The sequence below is a fragment of the Tyto alba genome, unplaced genomic scaffold (assembly GCF_018691265.1).
Source record: "Tyto alba isolate M040663 unplaced genomic scaffold, T.alba_DEE_v4.0 Super-Scaffold_7, whole genome shotgun sequence".
Taxonomy (NCBI): Eukaryota; Metazoa; Chordata; class Aves; order Strigiformes; family Tytonidae; genus Tyto; species Tyto alba.
In genome coordinates, this window is record NW_024881328.1 from 28494013 (window position 1) to 28518383 (window position 24371).

Here is a 24371-nt window from a genome sequence, read left to right on the forward strand (position 1 = left end):
GTTTTCTGATTTCAGAAATCTTAAATTGTGGATGTTCATTGAGGCTAATATCTAAAAGTTTCATAATTATTTTTAAATCTCTATAACAATAAACAAGCATATTAAACACACAAATCCCCTCCAAAATATTCAATCTCCTTAGAAAAGAAAAATTAAGATTTTTCTCAGATCAAAAGTAGCACAGCCCATCACACTCAGCATGGCACAGACATTTCGTTTTGCATTGCTTTCTTGTATAAATATAATCTGTGGTTTCTTTACCATGTGTTTAGATGGTTGCTTTTCTTGTAACAGTCAAGATTCAGATATCCTGAAATCCACAGAGTTTAAGCTTTCCACTTCTCAGAGAATTACTAATATTCCTATCAACTGCTGAAGGGCATTCTCTATCTTACTTATTCTACTCTTACTTTACAGCTTTTGCTCCCTCACACCTGTGACCATACTACACACCAGAAAAAACATCAGCTTAACAGGACAATAGGCTACCTTGTGAGAAACACAATTCTTTTCAATAAAATGAACCAGTAAGTTGAGAGGAGCAGAAAATGTGAGCTTGAAACATTATCTGGGAACTCAGTTACCTAGAAACACAGCTTTTTATTAGTCTACAGGGAACTATACCTTTTTATTCACCATAACGATGGTGTCATATACCTAGAAAGGTTAAATCAGATTAGTATTCTATTAAAAACAAACAGTGCCATGATACCTAGAATCATTTAATGTAAAACACACACACAATTCTAAAATATTCTTCCTTAACGTTAACCATTTCCACCCATAGAAATAAATTATTACTCAAAAGCAAGGCTTTTAATACTTGCAGGTTTCTAAAAGCGATACTATGAACCTATGCATTATGAAACCAGCAAGATCAAAAGACTTCTCTTTATTGTATATTTGGAGAAACTGAAATTTATGGTTTAAAAGAGCTGCTCATTAACCCAACCATAAACCTTTGTTGCTGTACAAAGGTTGACAGCACGTTTGGTTTTGCTCTTCACTAAAGCCAAGCAGCACAATTTTCCACCCCATTTCACTGCACATCTGTGCAATGCAACTGTCTACAGCAAACCCCAGCAGGAGCACTTTACAGCCACAGCCCACAGGCACAGGCACCCACAAGAGAGCAACAGGGATTCAGCTGGGGGCCTCTCATATACCTGTGCCAACGCAGCTAAAATGCCTTTGTTGATCCCAAAGTTTATAGACTGTCATTCCCTAAAATGCTTTTAAAAATAAATATGTAGACCAAAAGAGATTGAGAATTTACTATTTTAATACTTATCAATTACTTTTCATTTCCCACACAATTTTAATGCGGGTCCACAGATCAGGATTTCTTACACTTTGTTAAATTCTAGTAAAGTCGGTTAAAATTTAAACAAAAACCCAGAACTAAAATTATAAAAATAAGAACTGGTTTGAACCAGCAATAAGTTATAAAAAGAGATCTCAATCCACTTACTGTAAATGCAAAGAGGAAAAGAAAGCAAGAATTAGAAACTTCTGAAAGCACATAGTAGTCAAGGATTTTAAGTTATTCAAGTTTTGCTGTATAGTTAGTGCTGAGGCCACTGTTGCATCATTGCCAATGTGACAAACGATGTTGCACTGGAGCAGGAGGAGGAACTATCTATTTTGATTACTTAATAACATATTTTAGCAACTACAGAATTCTTCAAAACCTACATCAATTTATTCCATTTCTCTCCTAATGGCCCAGGAAAACAGCCATCCACATCCCCATCCCGAAGCCACTTCAAAACTGCACTCAGACACAAACACAGGCTCTCTTCTCCCCGGTACATGGAACCAAGACAACTCTTCAGTGGGAGGAAGCATGTGTGATCCATCAGCTAACAACATTTTTCATTGCACACAAAGAAAGGTGACAGGTGGCAAAAATATCTGACTGCAACTATAAACTATTCAACACCACAAACTAACAAGGCCAGGACATATATCACATTTAACTTAGGTATTTATTTCCCCTTTGCTAGTAAATCCTTCTGGCAATAGTGGTGCAAGTTTGGCTGCCAAAGGGAAATAAATATGCATGTAAATGGCAGGATTGCTGCCTAGGTCACAGTTCCCCAAGTGGCATATGCCAGAATAAATCTCTCATATGGCTGATACACCTGCCTCCCTCGCCCAGCGTTACTTCTCAGTTATAGCAGTCATAGTGCTGCCATAGCCACACAGACAATTCAGTCAGGGAGCTGATCTGATAAAAAATTAACACAGCAGAGAGATTCAGCAGAATCCACTCCCTGGCAAGACTGCCCTTCTGGTCACATACATGCTATGAAAAAGCATAAAGGAGATACATACAAATACCCATTGAGTAACACCACAAAACATAAAGGACTCATTTCCACCTCTGACAGGAAAAGGATATGCTCTTTTAGTAGCAGTACAGATCACAAATTGCAACATAAATGTCTCACTTTAATGGGACAACTTCAGGAGTATTGTTATACCCACATTTTAAAGTTCTGAGCTAAGATTACTTGTGGTTACAGAAAACATCACACCTGATTGAAAGAATGCTTAAAAACGTACTTATGTTAAGAACTTGTTCATCTAAAGTACCCTAACATAGTTCTGAACTAAAATTGAAAGAGTACAGCTCTGCAATGCAATGGTCTTTAATTAATGTGGTTTTCTATTTATTATTATGCCAGAACTCTGTTTTCAATAATTTTAGCCTATACTAGAATACTACAAAGAATAATCTCAAAAAATCTAAAACTAAGATTTCCATAAAATAACAACAATCACAACCTCCTGCCCCAGTTTCCTGTTAAATGTGCAGTTACAAAATATTCCAGCTGTGTTTTAACCTTAGATATGCAAGATGTGTGCTACAACAGAGCTGACCTTGCTCAAATGATTTTATGCCTCACATTTTTAGGTTGGGATTTTATTTTTTGTTTTACTGTACATTATTAAAATGTCATTAGCTGACCCCTTTTACAGAGATCACAGGCAGAATGGAAAAAAAAAAGGGGGGGAAGGAGAAAAATCACTTAACAGTTACAATATTTAGGAAAGCTAGTAATTAAGTAAGAGGTAATTAACAAAGTCCACATTTCACTTAAGTTAGCAGGGTAGATACACATATCATAAGAGGCATAAAAGAAGAAATGGCTTTTATGTTTAGTATTTTAAATTTTTCTCTGAATTCTTTCTTTGAATGCAGATAAGATCAAGTAGCATTGACTTCTGAAAGACTAGAAGCAGGTATTCACTGTTTATTTTCCCAGCTACAGTCTAGCCTCAGATAGAAATGCAATCACCTATTTTGTAAGGACTCTCCTTTCTGAAGAGTATTTATTGAAACAGAGGTTCCTGTTGCCCAAGAATACCATATTAATTTGTACCTAATTCCCCCAAACTTCAAGACATCTGTATTAGTCCCATGTTTAATGTGTATCAATCAGAATATTAATTACATTAATAGTGTATTCTGTCAATTGCTTTCATTTATTATTACAAAAAAAAAAAAGAACACTAGAACAAGTATGTATGTGAACAGCACTGGAAGGGGAAAGCTGAACAAGTGAATGTTAACAGCAGTTTGTATTTCTTAATAAACTCATTAGGACAGGCAGAACACCTCTACTCTAAAAAACAGTGCGTGGCAATGGTGGCACAGTCCGTTTACAAACAGTGAACTTTTGTTTACAGTATTAGTTCATGACCATTCTCAAGACATATGCTTTACTGTGTTTCTTCCCACAATAACACAGAATAACCTGTATCTGAGTAAAGCAGAGAAGGAAACAAGGCATTACTCTCTTTCAAAGCTCACTAAATATGAGTGTACAGCAGCCACTTTCCTGGTGAGGGGTCCATCTTCTCTTCCCAACTTAATATGCAGTCTTCTATACCTCAGGCACATTCCTAACTTACTGTCACCATATTGTATTATGTTAATAAATATGGAAATGGATGTAAAGCAGTAGTATTGTGTTGGAGATTGTGTTTGAGAATTACTCACCTGAGAAGTTTTCAAATATTACAATTATACTACACTGAGGTAGTACCATATTTTTCCTTTGTTCTACTTCTGTGAACCATTCACAAACTTTAACTCCAACACAGAAGATGGCTTCTGAATGGTAATTGGAAAACAGCAGTTACATTTAAATGCACCTCAGAGCCACACTGGCCCTTGCCACAAGTTCCTACAGAAGCGACTCCCACAGACTATTAGGGCAAAGAAGGAAGGCTAAGAGATAGATGGCAGCTGCTTATGAACTTAAATGCATAATGCAATCTATGAATCCCCCCAGAACCTCCCTTGATCAAAATCACCCAGCACTTAAGCTTTTCACACTGTCCCCAATGATCTTAGGCCATACTACAACATACACTATTTGTCAAAATGTTAATGCTAGAAGCATGATGCAAAGAAATTTTCACAGATAAACCTGGCAGTGCTGCTACTTATTAAAGAGAAGCACTGAGCAACTTTGACAAGACCAGAATTTTGCTTGTGATACCATTAAACCAACTGGTTGGGAAGAAAACTGTGATGCTAGTGTCCATCTTAAACCGAAGGAGGAGACGATGAAAAACCAGTACCTCAGCTATCTCAAAGGATGCCAAAAAGCAAAAGTTAAGTTTGTCATTATCAAAAAATTGTGGATGACCCTATCTCCGGGAAACATGTTTTTTGCAATTTTCACAGAATGGCTGAGATCATCTTGTCCAACTCCCCTACTCAAGTAGAGCCACCTAGAGCCAGGTGCTCAGGATCGTGTCCAGGTGGCTTCAGAGTATCTCCAAGGATGGAGATTCTATAACCTCTCTGGGCAACCTGTGGCAGTGCTCAGTCACCCTAACTGTAAAAGAGTTTCCTGATATTCAGACAGAGCATCCTGTGTTTTAATTTGTGCCCACCGTCTCTGGTCCTGTTGCTGGGCACCACTGAAAAGAGCCTGGCTCTATCCCATCTTCTTCACACCCTCCCTTCAGATATTTATACACATTGATGAGATCCCCACAAGCCTTCTCTTTGCCAGGCTGAACAGTCCCAGCTCTCTCAGGCACTGCTCACAAGAGCGATGCTCCAGCCCCTTCATCATATTTGTGGCCCTTCGCTGGACTCTTCAGTAGCTCCATATCTCTTGTACTGGTGGACACACTACTCCAGGCATGGCCTCACCAGTGCTGAGTAAGTGGGAAGAACCACCTCTACCCACCTGCTAGCAATACTCCTCCCAGTGCAGCCCAGGATACCATCAGCCTTCTTTGCCACAAGGGCACACGTGTTCAAAGACCCCAGGTCCTTTCCTGCCTTTCCTAGCTAGGTGGTCCCCAGAATGGACTCATGCACAGGGTTGTTCCTCCCAGGCGCAGAACTTCACACTTCCCTCTGTGGAACTGAGCAAGATTCCTGTCACCCCATTTCTCCAGCCTGTCAAGGTCCCTCTGGATAGCAACATAACCCTCTGGCATGACAGCTACTCCTCCCAGTTTGGTGTCATCAGCAAACTTGCTGAGGGCACACTCTGCCCTACCATCCAGACCAGTAACGAAGACGTAAGTGGGCAAGACATGAATTTCACAGATGGACCACTCGGTGGATAAGGAATTGGCTCAATGGTTGAATCCAAAGAGCTGCCATCCATGGCTCGATGATCAAGTGGAAAGCGGTGATGAGTGGCATTCCTCAAGGATTGGTGTTGGGACTAGTACTGTTTAACATATGTGTTGGCAATATGGACGGTGGGACTGAGTGCACCCTCAGCAAGTTTGCCAACCACACCAAGCTGTGTGGTGCAGTCAACACGCTGGAGGGAAGGGATGCCATCCAGAGGGACCTGGACAGGCTGGAGCGCTGGGCCCAAGAAAACCTCATCAAGTTCAACAAGACCAAGTGCAAGGTCCTGCACATGGGTCACGGCAATCTCAAACACAAATACAGGCTGGGTGATGAGTGGGTTGAGAACAGTCCTGAGGAGAAAGACTTGGGGGTGCTGGTGGATGGAAAACTGACTGTGAGCCAGAAATGTGAGCTTGCAGCCCAAAAAGCCAACCATGTCGTGGGCTGCATCAAGAGAAGTGTGGCCAGTGGGTCAAGGGAGGGGATTCTGCCCCTGTACTCCACTTTCATGAGACCCCACCTGGAGTTCTGTGCCCAGAATCAGGGCTCCCAACATAAGAGGGACATAAACCCCAATGCAAGCAGGGCCAGAGGAGGCCACAAAGATGGCCAGGGGGCTGGAGCACCTGCCTTACGAGAATAGGCTGAGAGAGTTGGGGGTGTTCAGCCCAGAGAAGAGAAGGCTCTGGGAGACATTATAGCGACCTTAGAGTATTTAAAGGGGGCTATGGGAAAGGTGAGGAGGGACTCTTTATCAGGGAGTGTAGGGATAGGACAAGGGGTAATGGTTTTAAACTGAAAGAGAATAGATTTAGAATAGATATAAGGAAGAAATTCTTAACTGTGAGGGCGGTGAGACACTGGCCCAGGGTGCCCAGAGCAGCTGTGGCTGCCCCCTCCCTGGAAGGGTTCAAGGCCAGGCTGGACGGGGCTTTGAGCAGCCTGGTCTAGTGGAAGGCGTCCCTGCCTGTGGCAGGGGGGTTGGGACTAGATGACCTTTAAGTTCCCTTCAAACCCAAACCGTTCTGTGTTGAAAAGTATTGGACCCAGTACTGACCTCTGGGGTGCACCACTGGTCAACGGCCCTCAACTAGACTTCATGTTATTTTGAAGATATGGCAGAATACAATCTTATTCAGTAAGGACATACATTCTGCTGTCCCTGAAAGACCATTCAAACTAGATTTGACAAAGGTAATAGCCATGAAGAAAAAAACCCAAAACACAATTGCAAGGAATTTCACTGGCTCTTTATCCCTTGACCCATCCATCTGCACTAGATTATCTTCCTACTTGACTGTATAGAACCTGTCTTGTAACAGCTCTAGGTCAGGCTTCTCCCTGGGGCTAAGGCAAATAGTTATAGGAGAAAAGGTACTAGATCTGGCACCAGGAAAAAGCAAGAAGGGAAGAGAAAAACAACAGCAAAATCAACAAGAATAACACAAACCAGGAGGGAGAATAGGCCCTAGAAACCACTGTAAAGAAGTTTGAGAGTGGAAAACAGACTACAGCATAACAGATAAGGCACTAGGACTGACTGCTAAGGAGTTTTAGCTGGACAAAAAGCTCAACTGATATATACAGAACAGGGCAGAAAGATGTAAGGACATAGGCTATTTGTCTAACAATGTATCCACAATAGCTTATTATAATTCATTCCAAGACAAAGATGACATTAAAACTAAACTGGAACATCACAATAATCACACCGGATTAGTACAAAGCAGCTTGTTAAATAAAGATTTTATATCATAATTTTCAGCACTGCACAAACCCTGCTACTAACCACCTAAATCTTTTTTGTGGTTTTCACGTGTGGCCATCACAACTTCCTCAAGAACTGGCTGGAGTTTTCAGATTGTGCTTACATCTTTTGCAGATTAGAAATCAGTTGCCATAGTTTTAAACTGAATTAAAAAAAAAAAAAAATCTTAAACAGATGCTTCAGTCAAGAATGAGCACATCAATCTAATTGACCTAAGATGCACGAAGGCTAGCTTCACAACTGATTTATTCAAAGGTCTGAAGGGATTACAGTATGTAGTAACCAAAATCTATAAACCAGGGGATGCAACATTCATAAGAAGAATATTTGTCTTTCAGGTCAACAAGAAAAGAAGAATGAAGTACCAGATATTTGGGAAGAGAAGACATAACATGCTTCCTTTTCTCCAGATGCTGACATACATATCTGAAGCATTACATCATTAAATCACCATCATGTGGTTTCCCAAATGTAGTTTTAGCTGCACACACATCAGAACAGTAAAAGAAATAACTTCAAAATCCAGTATGTTACATTTCTATTTCCTATTTTCATGTCCTAAACTAGGATATATCTGAGCCCTGAATACTCCAAAGTATTTGCATGTGCTCTGTATTTCACAGCCATAAGCTTAGTCTCCAGATTCCAAGCCTACAGGGAAACAAGCTTGCAGATTTGATATTAAAGACACATTGCTCTCTTTTTTTTTTTTTTTCCCCAGTATTCAATAACTTATTTCACTGATAAGCTTTCACTTCTGATTTCCAAAAAAGGGTTTCTGTGCCAAGATCTGCCCTATGCTGTGGCAGGAACTGTGTCTGCAAGGAATCTAGTCCATGACTGTAATTCTTATGATTAGTCATATTACCAGAGCACAAAAATAGTATTATTACCCCAAAGTGTCTCTAGTCTCAACATAAGAGGTAGGCAGATCAGAGAAGGGGAAGAATACAAGAAACAATAAGACAATAAGAACTAGTTGACACACCATATACACCATGATCCTACAGTTAACTGATCTAACACCTTGCTATACAACTGCAAGGAGAGCTCTCATTACTTGGGACTGCTTCTCACACTGGGGCTTATCTAATGTTACAGCAAGCTGAAGAGATCTAAGCAGCAAAGTGGACTTCCATTTCATCATTTTCCTAAAGATATTTCTCTCTGCAGGAAATCAGAAGAGAAGCAGTAAGCACCCACATGAGGGCTGTGTGCTCAGTAGTCAGAAGTAGAGGGCACAGTTGTACTAAGACAGTCCTAAACTGAGCTAACAACAAACATTATCCTCAGAACATCAGCAAGCTCATCAAAAGCACTTGATTCAGAGGTATGGAAAGTCTAATACACCAAGACAAAGATTTATAAATCCAAACATTTAACTTCAGGATTCTATTAGAATCACTGATAAGAGGTAGTCCATGGTCAGTATGATGCAATGGACTTAATATTTTATGCAATTTTTTAAATTGAAGTTCCAGATGGTGACCAACACTCATCCTGTATATAAACAACCAGAAGGGAGGATATGAAAACACATGCAGATGAAAGAGTAAATTATGGTTTCTGTCTGTGCCACAGCCGTTGTTAATCTATTTGCAATCAAGAAAGGTTTGCTGGTTTGGGGGCTGTTTGCTTTGTTGGGGGTGTGGGGGCAAGGACACACTGGGGAGGAAAGAGGTATGGACTCAGATTTTAAGCAAAACAATCACAAGAGCAGAAAATTACTTGGTTTTGGCTGTTTATACCCCCCTCTAGAAGACAGCCTGAAAATTTGTTGTCAAGATGCATGCTAAGCATTTTGAGAAGAATGTTAAGGTATTTAAGAAAAAAGCAGTAAACTAATTCTAAATCTCTATTGGAAAATAAAGACTACTTATGCCCAGCAGGCATTATTCTTATTGGTTTTAAGTTGCCAAGGTACTTTTTGTCACTTCAGGTCTTCCTGAGTTTTCTCCACTGGAGTGTCTATTTTAGAAAAACAGCCCAAGGAGTGGTTTGCAATAGGTAAGTAGCAGACATGTCTGACACCTCAGCTAGTGAACATTCAATGTTTTCTCAACAACATGAAGTTGTATGTTCTTCATCCCATCTTATGTTTTCATCAAGGAGATTTATAGCTTGCTCCATCACTCCTACTCAAGTTTCAGAAGGAAATATGTACAGAAAATGTAATTCTTAAACTGAACGGCAATTTGCGCTCTCTTATTACATTACTGACCTTTTCCCTGTGAAGAAAACGAATTTATACATCAGGATTTGTACATATCTGGCTCATTAGACCACTGTCTTACTAGGATATTCTCTCCATATTATATCAAGACAGCATTCAAAATGTTAAAAAAAAATAAATCCCATTATTTAATACAGATCATCTTCAATATAGCAAGTGAACTTATTTTAAGGATACTACTGCCCTTTAACAGTACTGAATATTTCAAAATATTTTCTACAGTTGTGATATTTTTATAATTTTTTTTTTAAGCTAGCGAATGGGAACAGAAGCATCAAAACTTCTATCTTGGTACATTTCCTTTTCAGCTAAGGCATTTTACCTGCTGACATAGCTATTAAGTATTTGCCAAGAACTTGAACACTTCGATAAACTTGCAGAAACAAACAAAAAAATTCAGCCTTTAAAAACACCTTGGACAAGCAGAAAAATCATGTAAATAAATGTACAAGTTCCTGGAAAGGACAGCGGTGGGACGAGCATAGCACACACCAAAAGCATTCTTTCTACATAGAAATAGTCACATACAGGTGGAAAGAAGAAGCATCACCTTGGTCAGCAAATGAGAAGGCTTTCCTGCAATGTTTCTCAGAAGGAGGGAGGTTTCCCTGTCCAAATAGGAGTGCTTGTGCAGAAAGAAAGAGAAAGAACATAAATCAAAAGAAGTCAGTATAGTAATTTTATAGTGTCTTGATTACAGAAGATGAAGTAGGGTTTAAAGAAAAAACCCTACGTCATCACTTTATTTCCCTCCCATGAAAACATGAACATTCCCAACTACTATGAGCCTAACACTAGTATAAAAGCAGTTGTGCTAGTAGGGGACACTATTTTAATCTTCCCATATACAAAATGTCACACAATAGAATTAAGAAAAGTTTTGCTTACCTGCTCCTGGTTTCTTTTCTGCAAGAGACAACTTAATTTTAAAGACATTTAGAACTATAAAATTAAGAAAACATGCACTTACAATGCTTTTCAAAATCCTGTCCAGTTTTCTAAAACTGAACTTTCTACTTCCATTACACAAACAAAAAGCCACTAAAAACTGGTCATCCTGAAGACAAAGAACTGGTTTCATGCTTTCTACACTGGCTGTTGCTTCCATAGTTAAAGAAAAAAGATGTTACCACAGTAATAATCCAAACCTGTTTTACAAATTTTTTTTCCTATTTTTTTTTTAAAAAGGTCGTATGTCTCTCTTCTCTTGTACAGTCCAAATTATATAAACTAAGAAGTTAGAAACAAATCCTCATATTTCTCTCAGAAGAGAAATTAGCAGAAAATATATATTCATCTGTTTAAAAAGTGGAAGCAAAATCAGTAGCAACCAGTAGAGAAGGAGTTCTCAAAAGGCAAAAAAAAACCCAGTCAATGACAGTTAAAAGAACAATTATCTTCTCCAGCATCTGCTACAGAGGAACAACAAAACCATCAACCCACAGGAATTTGCAGAAACAAAGTCACAAATCTGCTAAGGAAATTAGGCAAATACTGTGCCACTTAGCAAAAGCATTAAATATACCTCCTGTGTACCACTACCATACTGCAAATTTTGCCCCATGTGGCTGCATATGTCTCAGCCTTATTTGTATTGGTTGCTCCAATGCTATATAGAACAAGGTATGACAACGGAGCAGCCTACTGTACTTGTTTAAGAATTAGCAGCACAGAATCCCCATCTCTTATTCAGTGCCACAATAAGGTATAGTGTCCTGAAAAAAATTAAGAGACCATGCCTACAACTTCACAGAAGGCATTATCAGATAGTTTGGTGAATACAGTTCCTGTAGAAGGAGCTTATTTGATGCAGCTGCCACATCCTGGGTTGAGTAATTACTAAGGATCTCTAGCAGGGTTTAAAAGTTACAGCTCAGAAGAGACTCTACAGGGCATCTGACGTAAAACCTAGGCTCCAGTCACAAGCTCCACCTGGTACTTAGCCACTAAATATAGACATGGGTTATACTACAGACTGAATGAAGATTTTTCTGTCTGTGGATTAATTACCGTCTGTGTCTACATCTTATGTTTTAAGCACAGCAGTGCTGCCTAGTGACCAATTTTTCACACCTCAAGCACACACCAATGAAAGGTTTGTGATGCAGGACCTGGTACAATTAAAAGGTCTCATGAATTGTTTACAGTTGTACAGAATTCTCAGATCAGACTTCCTGACATACATAATCATATCATTTGGGATCAATGAACTAATACATTCTGCTTTTTCTACATCCACAGGATTTCCAGCAATTTCAACGATACTTAAGAAAGGGTACAATTTAAGGAATAGTTCATTTACTCCGCCTGAGCAAGCCTGAAGTGGTGCTAGCATTGCTGGTGAATAATACAGCTTTGCTTAATTTGAAGGCAGACTGATCCTCTTTTTATGATTTCTGCTAGGTGTATTTTTACTCTGAATCATATCCTTTCCTATACAGAAGCTCCCAACTTCACACAAAGTCAGTTTAGAGTGATCTCATCACAACATGCTATTTCAGAACTTCTGGAATAAATTGGTTGGCTCCGTTCAAAGCTCAAAAATATACATAAAAACCCAAATACAAGCTCAAGGAAATTATTTTGAAGAGTTTCTTGATAGAGTTCTTGTCAGACATCATGGACTCAAATTAATATAGATCACTTTTTCTTGGTGAAGGGAGCACTGCAGTAGAAAGAACACTGCAATGTACATTTGTAGCCTCTTCCTTAGGGTTTAGCCACCTGCTCTCTCTAGCCTACCAGTCAACAGCAGTATCAGGATACTGAATCTCTCAAAGGAAATACTATTTGCTGGAGGATATTTCTCCCACAGAGAAGCTCAAGGCAGATTGTTTACTCTTCTTCCTATAATGGTCATTTTAGTTGTTGTCATCTTGCATTTAAGTACAGTGGAAGTTTCTCCACTAAGGAACTTTTATTCTACCCAGAAATGGGAATGCCATATATTTCTTACAAAATACCACTGGGGACTTTGCTAATACTGCTTTCCAGATCTGCATCAAAATATGAAAATCGATAACCACAAGAAAATTCGTTTGCAAATCAAGAACAATGGTATTTCATGGGAATGTGTGCTGGCCAGTAAAATGTAAAATAGCAGTGTGATAATGATCTATGTGAATTTGAGCTGGAGAGACATGGCTAGAAACAGGAAGGCAACAGTTCTGTGCCAGTCACCTTTTGTGCATGGCTCCTTCCTACTGCATAACACATTCTGCGATACTGCAGCTACACAAAAGTTGGAATAGAAGTAGCAGCAAAGAAACAGGAAAGCCCAAGTTCTAAGAATTACAGCTTGGCTAAACAACAGCTATGTGCACATAACATTTTTAAAATATTTGACCTGCACAAATCATTAGAGAAAGAAAAAAAAATTAAGTTTAATTTTAGAACAACGTGTTACTCTTTCACAATCCACAGTTTTAAAGCATTTAATCTATTTCAAGGGAAAGACTTCAGCTCAAACATCAAGCTTTGAGGTGAACAGATGTCGCCCTTTAATACAGGCTCCTAGGAATATTCCATTGTTCAGGGGAAGATAAATATTTTGTCATTTTTTTAAGATACTACAATCACATTGGACCACACACAGGATCTAAATAGCTCACTCTTCCTCTCTGCTTCTGGAGTTCAAATATATATATATATATATATATATATATATATATATATATATATATATATATATATATATATATATATATATATATATATCTCAAAGCTCTGACACTATAAATACCTGATCTTTCCAAATAAATTAACCTACTTTTTTTGTCCCAAGTACTTTCCCAGGCTAAAAATAACACCAATGACATCTATGAAAACAAAACCAAAACATTAATTACTCATAGGTAGACATTCCTAGTCTTCCACCAGAAAAGCACCTGTTCTTCCACCTGCTCCCATCACAACAACGAGAACTCATACCCTGGCAATGAAGAAATCTCTCCCCCTCTCCCCGTGCACTGTCTTAGGTTTGTTTGGGATTTAAAAACTATTGCAATTACACAAAGTAGTAGGTCCCACCCTTCTTGCTCCCCTCCAATGCCATGCATTTTTCTATCCTGTTGTAGTAAACTAACTGCTTCCACAGTACAAGGCCATCAATTCTCATAACCGGTAGTTTCAGTTTAAAGATTATTTTTTAATTGTCATGCAACCAGAATATTAAAATATCCTTGGAACGTAGAAGTAGTTTGAAACATCAAGAAAGTATTAAAATTTGACAAAAGCTTCAGAATGCAAAAAGGTACAGTTCTTAATATTAAGCATAAAGTTATACAAGAGCTAGGTTGTAAGAGCGTTAATTGCTTCATTCACTAAAATACTCAGTGAAGCTTATTCAACGTGAATAACACTGAGTCAAAGACTTCATACCTAATTTATTTACCATATTCTTTGAAACAGCACATATTTCTAGGCCAGCACTTAACCAAGGGTGCAAACCTAAATAGTATATAATATGTGGACAGTCCAAAGCTAGTTATAATTCTTCACTTCTACTGGAAGGTCCTTTAAAGCTGTACTTTTTAGGTATAACAGAGCTTTCTCAATAAAATCCAGCCATCAGTTACAGCCATACCTTTTCATAAGTTCTTATATAAAATGACTAATGCAAACGCAGTGCAAATGAAAAAGCTTCCCGAAGTTATTTCCACTATATGTAGGGAAAAAAAAAAAAAAAAAAAACATGTAATAAGCATGAGTAGATTTTTTTTTTTACTAGAAGGGCATCTATAAAACCACTCTATCAATGAAAGAATTTTAAAACCAACACTTATAGTTTGGCATTTTAAATGACGAATACAGAGCTAGACTCCACTTAGGATTCCCAGTTAATCTAATATCACCACTGCTCAGGCAGAACTCAAAATACCACAGCCTGGTGAGCATCCAGGAAGGGAAATGCGATAGCATTTTAAGAGGATTCTTAAGAGGCAATAAGAAATTTTTCTCCTTGTCACGTCATCAAATCACATAATTCTCACTTCCACGGAAACTGCTGAAGTGAAGAATCTGTTGATATAAACTGTGTTACAAGACTTTATAACAGTAACCCTGGATGGTCCATAACACTAGTCATGCTGGAGACTGAACCTAAGTTGTTTCTTTATAACCTTCAGAAGATACTCTTCCTTCTCTAAAACCAACAAATATGAAGCCTACCATCAGGTATTGAATACACTTGCAACTTCTCCTGTCAAAATCACTTCTTTTGGGAACAATTCCGACACAGTACATAAAATGCTAGTTAGTGCTTCCTCATAATATGGAACAGACTATGAATTAAGTTTCAGAAACTCAACTTACTTCAAAAAACCTGGATAGAGAAAAAATAGCAAAAAGATAACTATCAAAAAATAGGAAAATTATGATTTTAACTCATTTCATTCAATAAGTATAAGCAGACATTGCAATGATGACTGTTTTAGACTGTTTTCTACTGTAACTCCCAGCAGCAATTATTTCAAGTCACACTGAAAAATATGGATGTTAAAAGTAATAGTAATTTTTAAATCCTCAAAATACTAGAAAAGATATGCTGATCAGAACATTAATGTTCTCCAAAACGTATACCTTTCTCAAGGGATGACAAAACAGCTGTGCACAAAAATATAAAGTACAGGAACATTTTTACATTAAAAAATGGGGTGTGATGATCCAAATATTAGAGCTACCAAAAAAGCACATACAAAAGCCTACAAATGTCTCCGTGATGAACTTTAGCTGGTATGGATAATCATAATACAGAAAACTAGATTTGAGTAAAATTAACATTTAGAAGTTCTAGATGCTGTTAGGACAGCACTTTAAATAGTTTTTATGTGTAGTTCATTCAGCAAAGGCAGCTAGCCTTGATGTTTATAAAAACATGGAATATAGTCATGTTCCAAATTATGTTTTTGACTTCAAAGATTTCCTATATCCTTTCTTTGAAGACAGGAATGTAACATCCATTATCTTCAGGCCTAAATACCAGAAGTTCATGGACCAGCTGTTGAATATTGCATTTCAGTGTTTTCAGAGAACTCAACACAATACTCGTAAATACAAAGTAGGTGCTTATGCCAGAAAGCTTGTTCAATGCTGAAACATTTTTATACTCAACACCAAACCCTACAGCTACAAAACATGTTTGTTAAACATGATAGAACAGATGGACTACCAGGAAAATGAAAATACCTTTCAGATTTTCAGAACATAACTGGTTGCCTTATACAAAACAACACGTAATCCTCTACATGGCCAAAAGCTCAAGATTTTCTAATTTCCTTTCAAAAAATTCAATGTTTTTTTTTAATTCCTGAGGTTCTGAGGTCTTCAGTTGAAAGCCACTTTCAAACAAAGAAGAACACAAAAAGAACCTCAACCCCGCCAAATCTGAAATTATTACTAAGATAACACTGAATTGCTGAACATATTAGAATTTAAAAAAAAACAAAAACAAAAACAAAACAAAAAAACAATTACTACTTAAAATCCAACCGTCAGTTAAGATCCCTTTAGAAGAAGCAACAAACAAGCTGCCTAGCTAGGTTCTGAAGGATGCAGGCTGTGTAGCCCATCTCGCAACTGTAGCAGGCCACAGTTCACAGGTAACATGCTCATACAGTGCCTCATTTCTTCAGTTCTACTTGCACAACTTCACAAAACTATGACAATCATGTTCATAATAATCACTGATCCATCCTGTTACACACCTGATTATCACTTAGTACAGAAGTAGGACAAATTTAGAAAGATTCAATCTCATTGCTAAGAGACACAGCTGTATCTAATTCCTCTAATTTTAAGTTAAAGGCTCAGAATACATAAATGCAGGGTTTAAAAACAGTACAATACAGCATGAAAGGTGCTAAGTCTGTTCTTTACACTGTCAATTTACAAACAATAAACAAAAACTGTGTGGGAAGTATAAGAAAAAGATGACCTGGCAATCTTTTAAGGTGTTATCTTATTGTTCCACTATCTTAAATAAGTTAAAAAACCCTAATTTCTGGTTAGATATTATCTGTAGGTTCAAAGACATAATTCACTCAAAGTATGTACAATAACTTGCCTCAGTACACTAAAGAAAAAAATTACAAGACACTGAGGACTTGTGTACATAAATATTTTGCCACTTTTCTTGCAAAACTAACGATTTAACTTTAACACACACATTTAATTAAACCAGCTGGTGGCACTCTTGTGCCACTATTCTGGATATAATATGACAGTTGAGAAACACTACAAAAATCTTTTTCAAAAGCTTCATTCCACCTCTAAGAAACAAACTAAAATGAGGGTAACTGAGTAAGCCAACAGAGCACTATACACTTGGAAAACTTTTTTGAAAAGATAACTACTATAACTTTCAACTACATCGTATGCTTTAAACTCCAGATTAAAGAATTAGAATCCACTATTTTCAAAATGGAACTTGAGAATTAAAAACAGTTTAAACATAATTTCTGCAATTTTGTCCCAAAGGGAGACAAAGATAGAAAAGGAGAACTGAAATTTTTCTTTGCAAACTCTTTGAGATTATCTATTCATATGGAATGTATAAGAGCACACAGTATAAAATTATGACTATCTAATTTAAAAAAAGAATCCATTTTCTGCTTTCCTTTGCAATTGGGGTTTTTTAGCCTGGAGAAAAGGGGGTTCAAGGGAGACCTTATCGCTCTCTACAGCCACCTGACAGAAGGTTGTAGTGAGGTGGATGTCAGTATCTTCTCCCAAGCAAGAAGCAACAAGACAAGAGGAAATGGCCTCAAGTTGCACCATTCAAGTTTTGATTGGATAGTAGGAGAAAATTCTTCACCAAAAGAGTTGTCAAGCGGAGTCACCATTCCAGGAGGTATTTAAGACACACATAGATATAGCACTGAGGGACATGGACTCAATGATCTTAAAGGTCTTTTCCAACCTAAATGATTTGATGATTCCATTTTCTATGACTACCAAGAACAATCATGTTTCAGAAAAAAAAAAAAAAAAAAAGTTTATTTTAAGTAGCCTTACCCAATTAACAACTAGAAAATTGGCAATGATCAACTTAAGGAAGACTAAAAAGCTTGACTGTAATGATATACATGGTTACTTTACTGCCCTGTTGGGATACTAATAAATTAAACTGATGGGGAGGGAAGAATGAAAAAGGGGAAGAGGGGAAAGGAAGAGACAAGAAAGAAAGGCTTTATTACCACTCTGAAGAGGGAAGAAAGAAACAGTGATGACAATTAACTCAAGCAAAAGCAACAAAACTAGATTAAGAAGTTGCAGTATCCCTCCTCCAAATTTCTTATGGACAAATGATCAATAACTTGAAGACAAGATTCAGGCTGTCTCCTATAGTAAGGGAGAAGGAGACTTGATACAAGTATGTTCTTGACCACCCCAAGAGGGGAAACAGTCAGTAATCTCAGATAAAAGCACTGCAGTAAAACATCTGCAGGCACACACAATACATTTTTTTCTACCTATACTGAAACAATTCAGAAAATAAACCCAAGTAACATTCTCTTTGCACAACCACTTGCTCACTAAGCCAACAACAGAGTTAAATCCTCTAAACACTACAAACAGAAAAAAAAAAAAACATACTGTCACTTTACACAAGCTTATCAGCTTCCCATGTCAGTTCCTCCACACTAGTAAATAACATAACACACTCTGCTGACAGTTACTAAGTACCTTTAAGAAGAATGTCCATTTAATAGAGATTTATCCTTATTTCCAGTTGGTTGTACTATTTTAGATCTCAGTGCTCTCATACTGTAATTCATTTTAAAAGAAGAGAAAATATTTCTGTATTTCCATAATCTTCAGTAACAGAAAGAAAAAAACCACACAGACATTTGTGGCTTGGGTCAAAATGATCATGACAGTGACAAGCTTCTTAATGTGAAGTTGTTAAGGGATCAAAAATTGAGTATTATACTACTAAAAAGTAGAGTGCATAAGATTTCCAGTGCGTCATCCAGTGCTTGCTCCTTTTCCCTCAAAGGTACAGAAGTATTTGTTTCAGGCATATTAATTCTGGTAACAGAGTTACACAGTTAAGGTTTGACAGATGCAAAAGGAGTTACAGTTTATTTTTATCAAAGCCTCAGAAAGTGAAAATAGACACTTAGAAACTGAAGCAGCAGCATTAGATAACTGAGCCGCCTGATACTTCCAGGTACAAGATGTGTTTCAGTCACTTATAAAAAATGTTGCCAACCTATAACCACTAAGACAGAAATTTGCCATGATGGGTTACTGTTATAGGATGATTACTAGTCATTTACATTAAATGAACTATTTCAGAGGAAAGGAAGCTGCATCTCATTTAAAATACAGATGTTCCTAAAGACCTCTGCATGTCAGACCATGAAATATATTATTGGCAGGGGCATCTTCAAAGACTTGTTTTGTGCTGTCCTGTGGGAAGTTACGCAAATGCATCTGAGCATAAGCCTTTAGAATTAAAATTGTAGTCCATAAAGTCTCAGTGAAGTCTGGAGCATCACAATGAAAAAAATTCAAGGCTGCGCCCTCTTGGAGTCCTACCCAGCTTTTCAACTGGACTGCACACTACTAACCTTGAACAAAAGAATGGCCAAGTTTGAGAATGCTTGGGTCCATGGTGGGAAAGTACAGCAGCCTTTAAATTGCAATGCGTGGCTGCTGCAGCGCATACTGGAGCCAGACATAGCAAGTGAGAATCTTGAGCTATTACTCTGTGCTCTCAAGTGGCCAACCCTCCTCCTGGAACTCATGCAACTCCATTTCACTGCAGGCAACTGGAATTTCCTAACTCTAAGTGTTCAACTTAGCAACTTTAAAAAAAACAATGCCAAAAACCAAAGCAACAAAAACACTCCCCCAACCAAAACAGAAAACCCCCCAAACACACCATAAAAATCATAAACAAACAAAAAACCAAAACCCCATCAGGACTAAAAAAAAAAAAAAAAAAAAATAAAATTTACAGCAGCTATTTCTGAACTAGTAAGGACACTTATAACTTCATGCCAATTCTGATAGCTGCAATCTAAACCTATTGCAATTCACTGCAGTTTAAGAAACACATCTGTGGACATTTCAAATTAAGAAACTGCTGCACCACGTGGATGAGATGCACTATTCAGTAGTCCATGCATCTCCCAGGTCAGGTTGTGACGCTTCCCTGTTGAACACAAGTTTCTCAGGACACAAAGACAGAAAGGACTGCAAAAGCTAGTAAGCATTTCAGTTCAAGCCTCATTTCACTACTGGTTTTAAGAAATTTATGACTACTACTGCCACAAGAAAGAGGCAGTTCTGACCTTCCCCCCAACCATGTGCTCTCATGTCTCTTCTGTGTGGACAGCAGTGATTTTGACCATGTGGTCCAGTGGATCAATGAACAACTAATTCAGAAGGTTTGTTTCTCAGGGAGACAAGCTGATCCAAACCTCTAGGCAGCTGCACAAACACTAGTGCCAATGCAAGATGGGGCAAGACTACCCAATTCAGCAGTAGCATGGACCTAAATTAGCATAAACCAAACATGAAATCCCAAATAAAGTTTGTCTGCCTTGAAGAGGTTTAAAGCAGTGGAATTTTCCCAAAAGGAAAAAAAACAACATACAAAAAAATACCCCACAACACAAAAAAAAAAAAAAAAAACCAAACAAAAAAACAAGCAAACAAACAAACAAAAACCAAACAAACAAAAAAAACCCAAACAAACAAACCACGAAACATGGAGTATAATTTCATGGAAAATGGTTGTCTGATCTGTCCAAAAAGAGATGCATTAAGTGGAAGACTGAAAGAAGGTAGGAAAAACAAAAAAAAAAAAACACCCAAACTTTAGTAAGAATAATTCCTGTATTAGAGAAAGAATATCAGATACTTCAGCCAGTGAAGGGCTCTATCTGCCACACAGAAAACAAGACAACAAAGCAGCTAAAAAACCTAAGGAATAAAAGTACACAGAGCTTTAATTTGGTTTGGTTGAATCTGCTGACTTTTACACCAAGTAGTAACTGTATCAAGTAACATGTGCTTATATGTCTGTTGACTTCTGAACTATGAATCAGTCCTAAAAAAAGATGGAAGACATCAAATCATGCAAAGATCAATCACTAGAAGAGCATGGGTATGCACAAATGAAGACTCTTCTTTGTTTTGCAGACAACTTTTATTATAGTACAACAGACTAAACACTAACCAGCATGCTCAAAACCAACACAGCTGAAAGGCCAATTTCTTGGTTGTTTCTTCAGAACATGAAGTCTCATTTTATGGGTTCAAACTCCTTTACAAACCTGACAAATCCTAGTTTGCATTCTATAAGTTAGAAATACATGCAGCTGAAGAAAACTGCATAAATTCTTTTCTCCTCTGAAGAGTTTAATGTTCCACAATTGGCTGCTGTGTTCTTAATTTCTGTAATCTGTTCCAAATTTTATTTTTGGCAACCTGAAGGACAAACAAGTAATCTGTTGCTAATTTCCTACAGATGCAGTAGTTCTCTTCCCTAATCTAATTAGACATTGCCGAAAAAGTAAAAGAATTTGTCTTGATTTTAAGTGAACTGTTGTATCTACAAAGAAATTGGCTGTTTTAAAAGCTCCATTAATTAATCACAACTTGTAGAGTGATATCTTCACTGAAAACTGCAACCAAACCATACAATTCCCTGCAGTGCCTTTAACAAAATCGGGTAACATAAGGCAAGAATTCTCATTTCTCAACTCAGGTCTAGCGGCTCGGTCCAAGACTACTTCTTCCAAGAAAATTCTGCCTAGATTTACTTGGGCATTGATCTATGGTATTTTGTCTCTTGCAGACAAATCTAGTAAGAGTTCTAACCTCGAAGCAACCATTTTCTTAGCTCGTCTGTATCAATGATATAATTTTTTCTCAATAAACTATCACAAACACAAGTATTTTTGTGAAGCGCTTGTGGAACCAGCATGAAAGCTGCGAGATTTATTTTTAAATGTGGTTATTTACACAGCACCCAATTCAAACTGTCTTCTACAACTGATGAAGTCTGTGATGGCAACTTCTCTAATCGATGCATGTAAAGAGGCAGGAGGGGAAGCTAAAAGCATGAAAGAGGTCACTGGACTGCAGACAGCTTCCATCAGCAAAACAGCTGCTCTACTGTTAGCATTAGTAATCAAAACAGCATATGTACATACACACACAGAAGTCTAACCATTCTAAGAGGGTACCAGCTCAGCTCACTATCACTGCCACCAGTGCACATTCTTTTCTTGTAATAGGCAATTGCCTACTGCAACTGTAAAGCGAAGGCTGATGAACCTTGAACTGTGTGCATTCATCTTAAATGGAGAATAGAAACGATCAAGTGTTTGGTGTCTCCTGAAGAACACAATGGAATAAACGCCAAGCGCACCACAGGCAAATTCTAACTGACATAGTATGACTTTGCTAGAGACAGTCATCTCACTACTGCCACGTGCAAAGAGCTACCAGGAAAGCTTCTGAAGAAGCTGTTTTCATTGCAGATAAATGCATTTGGGATAGCAGAGTTCGAGATATTCAGCTGCTTGTCCACAAAAGATTCCAACTTCACAGAACCAGAAAGAATAGCATTTAACCATAAACAATGACTTTAGTGCTCATACTTAAGGTAACAAAACATACCATAACTGTAATTTTTGAATTGATATCAGCTTTGCCAGTCAGCAGTGTCAAACAAGACACATATCACACTGTCAGTGTTCCTGTCCCCTCCAGCTTATTCATCAGTATGCCTGTGAGTCAACTTATCTCAGTCTCAGAAGATAAATATATTCTTACATGTTTTACAGTTCCTGATACACTTTAATTAGTGAACTCTTATGTGGAAAAAAGTTACAGGGTAAATTTTAAATTCATGGCTATGAAATAAGTCTGATACACTGATTGGAGAATCAAGATTTACCAATACAAGGATAATGTTTAGGTTGTCATTTCCCTTTCACTTATTTTAAGTCTATATATCCCAATTTTTAAAACCTACCATTCCATATATGTGCAGTAATTTAAACTTTAAGAATGTCTTCCTTGGATTCCAATTCAAAATTATTACAAAAAAAAAAAAATTCCATTATTTGCTTTGCAGATTCCATAAGTATAATGGGAAAAAATGTTTAGGTGATGGTTTTGTAGGCATTGAGACGAGTTTATTAGTAATCTTTGGGTTCTAGTGCATCATATGACAGAAACAGTTTTATTGTCACGCACAAACTTCATCATGAATAACCAAGCACATTTGATTGTCAAAATACATAAATATTGTTTATATTTCATAAAATGATATATTTATTTCAGAGGATGTTTTTAAAGCCTCCAAAGATCTGGCAAGCAAAGAGTCATTTTACATGTATTTTGAAGACATTTGAAAACTGGACAGCTCACAATTCTTATGCCAACAAAACTGGAAGCCGAAGCAATGCTTCAAGACGATAGATACGTAAAGTTTTACTTTACTGTTGACCTATTAAAAAAACCCTTTGTGACTAATAATTGGAAACAAAGAAGGAGGAAGAAATGGTCTAATTGTGTTTCAAATTAAGTCTTTCTATTGACTATTTTCAATTTATGAAAAGGATAACTGGAAACACTCCAGAATACACTTTGTGTACAAAACTTAGTACATAATACATCTGGCAGAAAATGAAATTACTTTTTTTTTTAAGAGCTATAGAAGAACACAAAACAAGTGCCTGTCATGCCTTGCTTGTTGAGTATCTGTGACTACTCTTACAAATTGGAGACTAACATCCTTTGCATCTGTTAAGCACACAAAACATGGAACATAAGGAAAACTTCAAACCTTAAGCTCCCAAAATACAGGAGCCAATAAAGCTCTATTCTTCCAACAGCTAAAATAGACCACAACTGTTCTTTAAATCACCTACAAATAATATGTGAGGTTCAGCAATCCAACTATTTTAAGACACTGTTGCTTACCAAAGACTATATGAGTGGATTTCTCTGCATACAGAAAGAGTTAACTGCATTTTCATTCAATGTAACATTTATCAATCACACATAAAACAGGACCTACAATAATCTTTAATGAGTAAAAAAGCTTCTATGTTATGCCACTTCAGAGCAAATATTATTTTAGTGACAACATGTTCATATAAGAACATATTCAGTTTGCACGTGGGGTATACAGTGGTGGATTCTGTAAGAAGCTGCTGGAAGCTTCCCCCATGACCACTGGAGCCAACGCCAGCTGGCTCCAAGACAAACCCACTGCTGGCCAAGACCGAGCCCAGTGATGGTGGCAGCACCTCTGGGATAACATATTTAAGAAGGGGAAGAGTTGCTGTGCAACAGCAGTTTCTGCCAGAAGAGAGGAATGAGAATACGTGAGAGAAACAAGTCTGTGGACACCAAGGTCAGCAAAGGAGGGGGAGGAGGTGCTCCAGGTGCCAGAGCAGGGATTCCCCTGCAGCCTCTGGTGAAGACCATGGTGAGGCAGGCTGTGCCCCTGCAGCTCATAGAGGTCCACAGTGGAGCAGATACTGTCCTGGTTTGGGCTGAAATAGAGTTAATATTCCTTTTCAGGGACTAGATGAGTGCTGTGTTTTGGATTTAGCTTTGGGTTTGGTATGAGAAGAATGCTGATAGCACACTGATGTTTTCAGCTGCTACCGAGACTTCAAGGACTCTCTGACTCCCCACGTCCTGCCCGTGCGCAAGGGCACAGGGAGCAGGGAGGGAGCACGGACAGAGCACGAGACCCTAAATGGCCAGTGAAA

General features: G+C 37.8%; 1 protein-coding gene across 1 annotated transcript in view; it reads right to left on the reverse strand.

The window, feature by feature from the left end:
- Positions 1-24371, reverse strand: part of RAPH1 (Ras association (RalGDS/AF-6) and pleckstrin homology domains 1) — a 101677-nt gene that overhangs the window by 29195 nt on the left and 48111 nt on the right.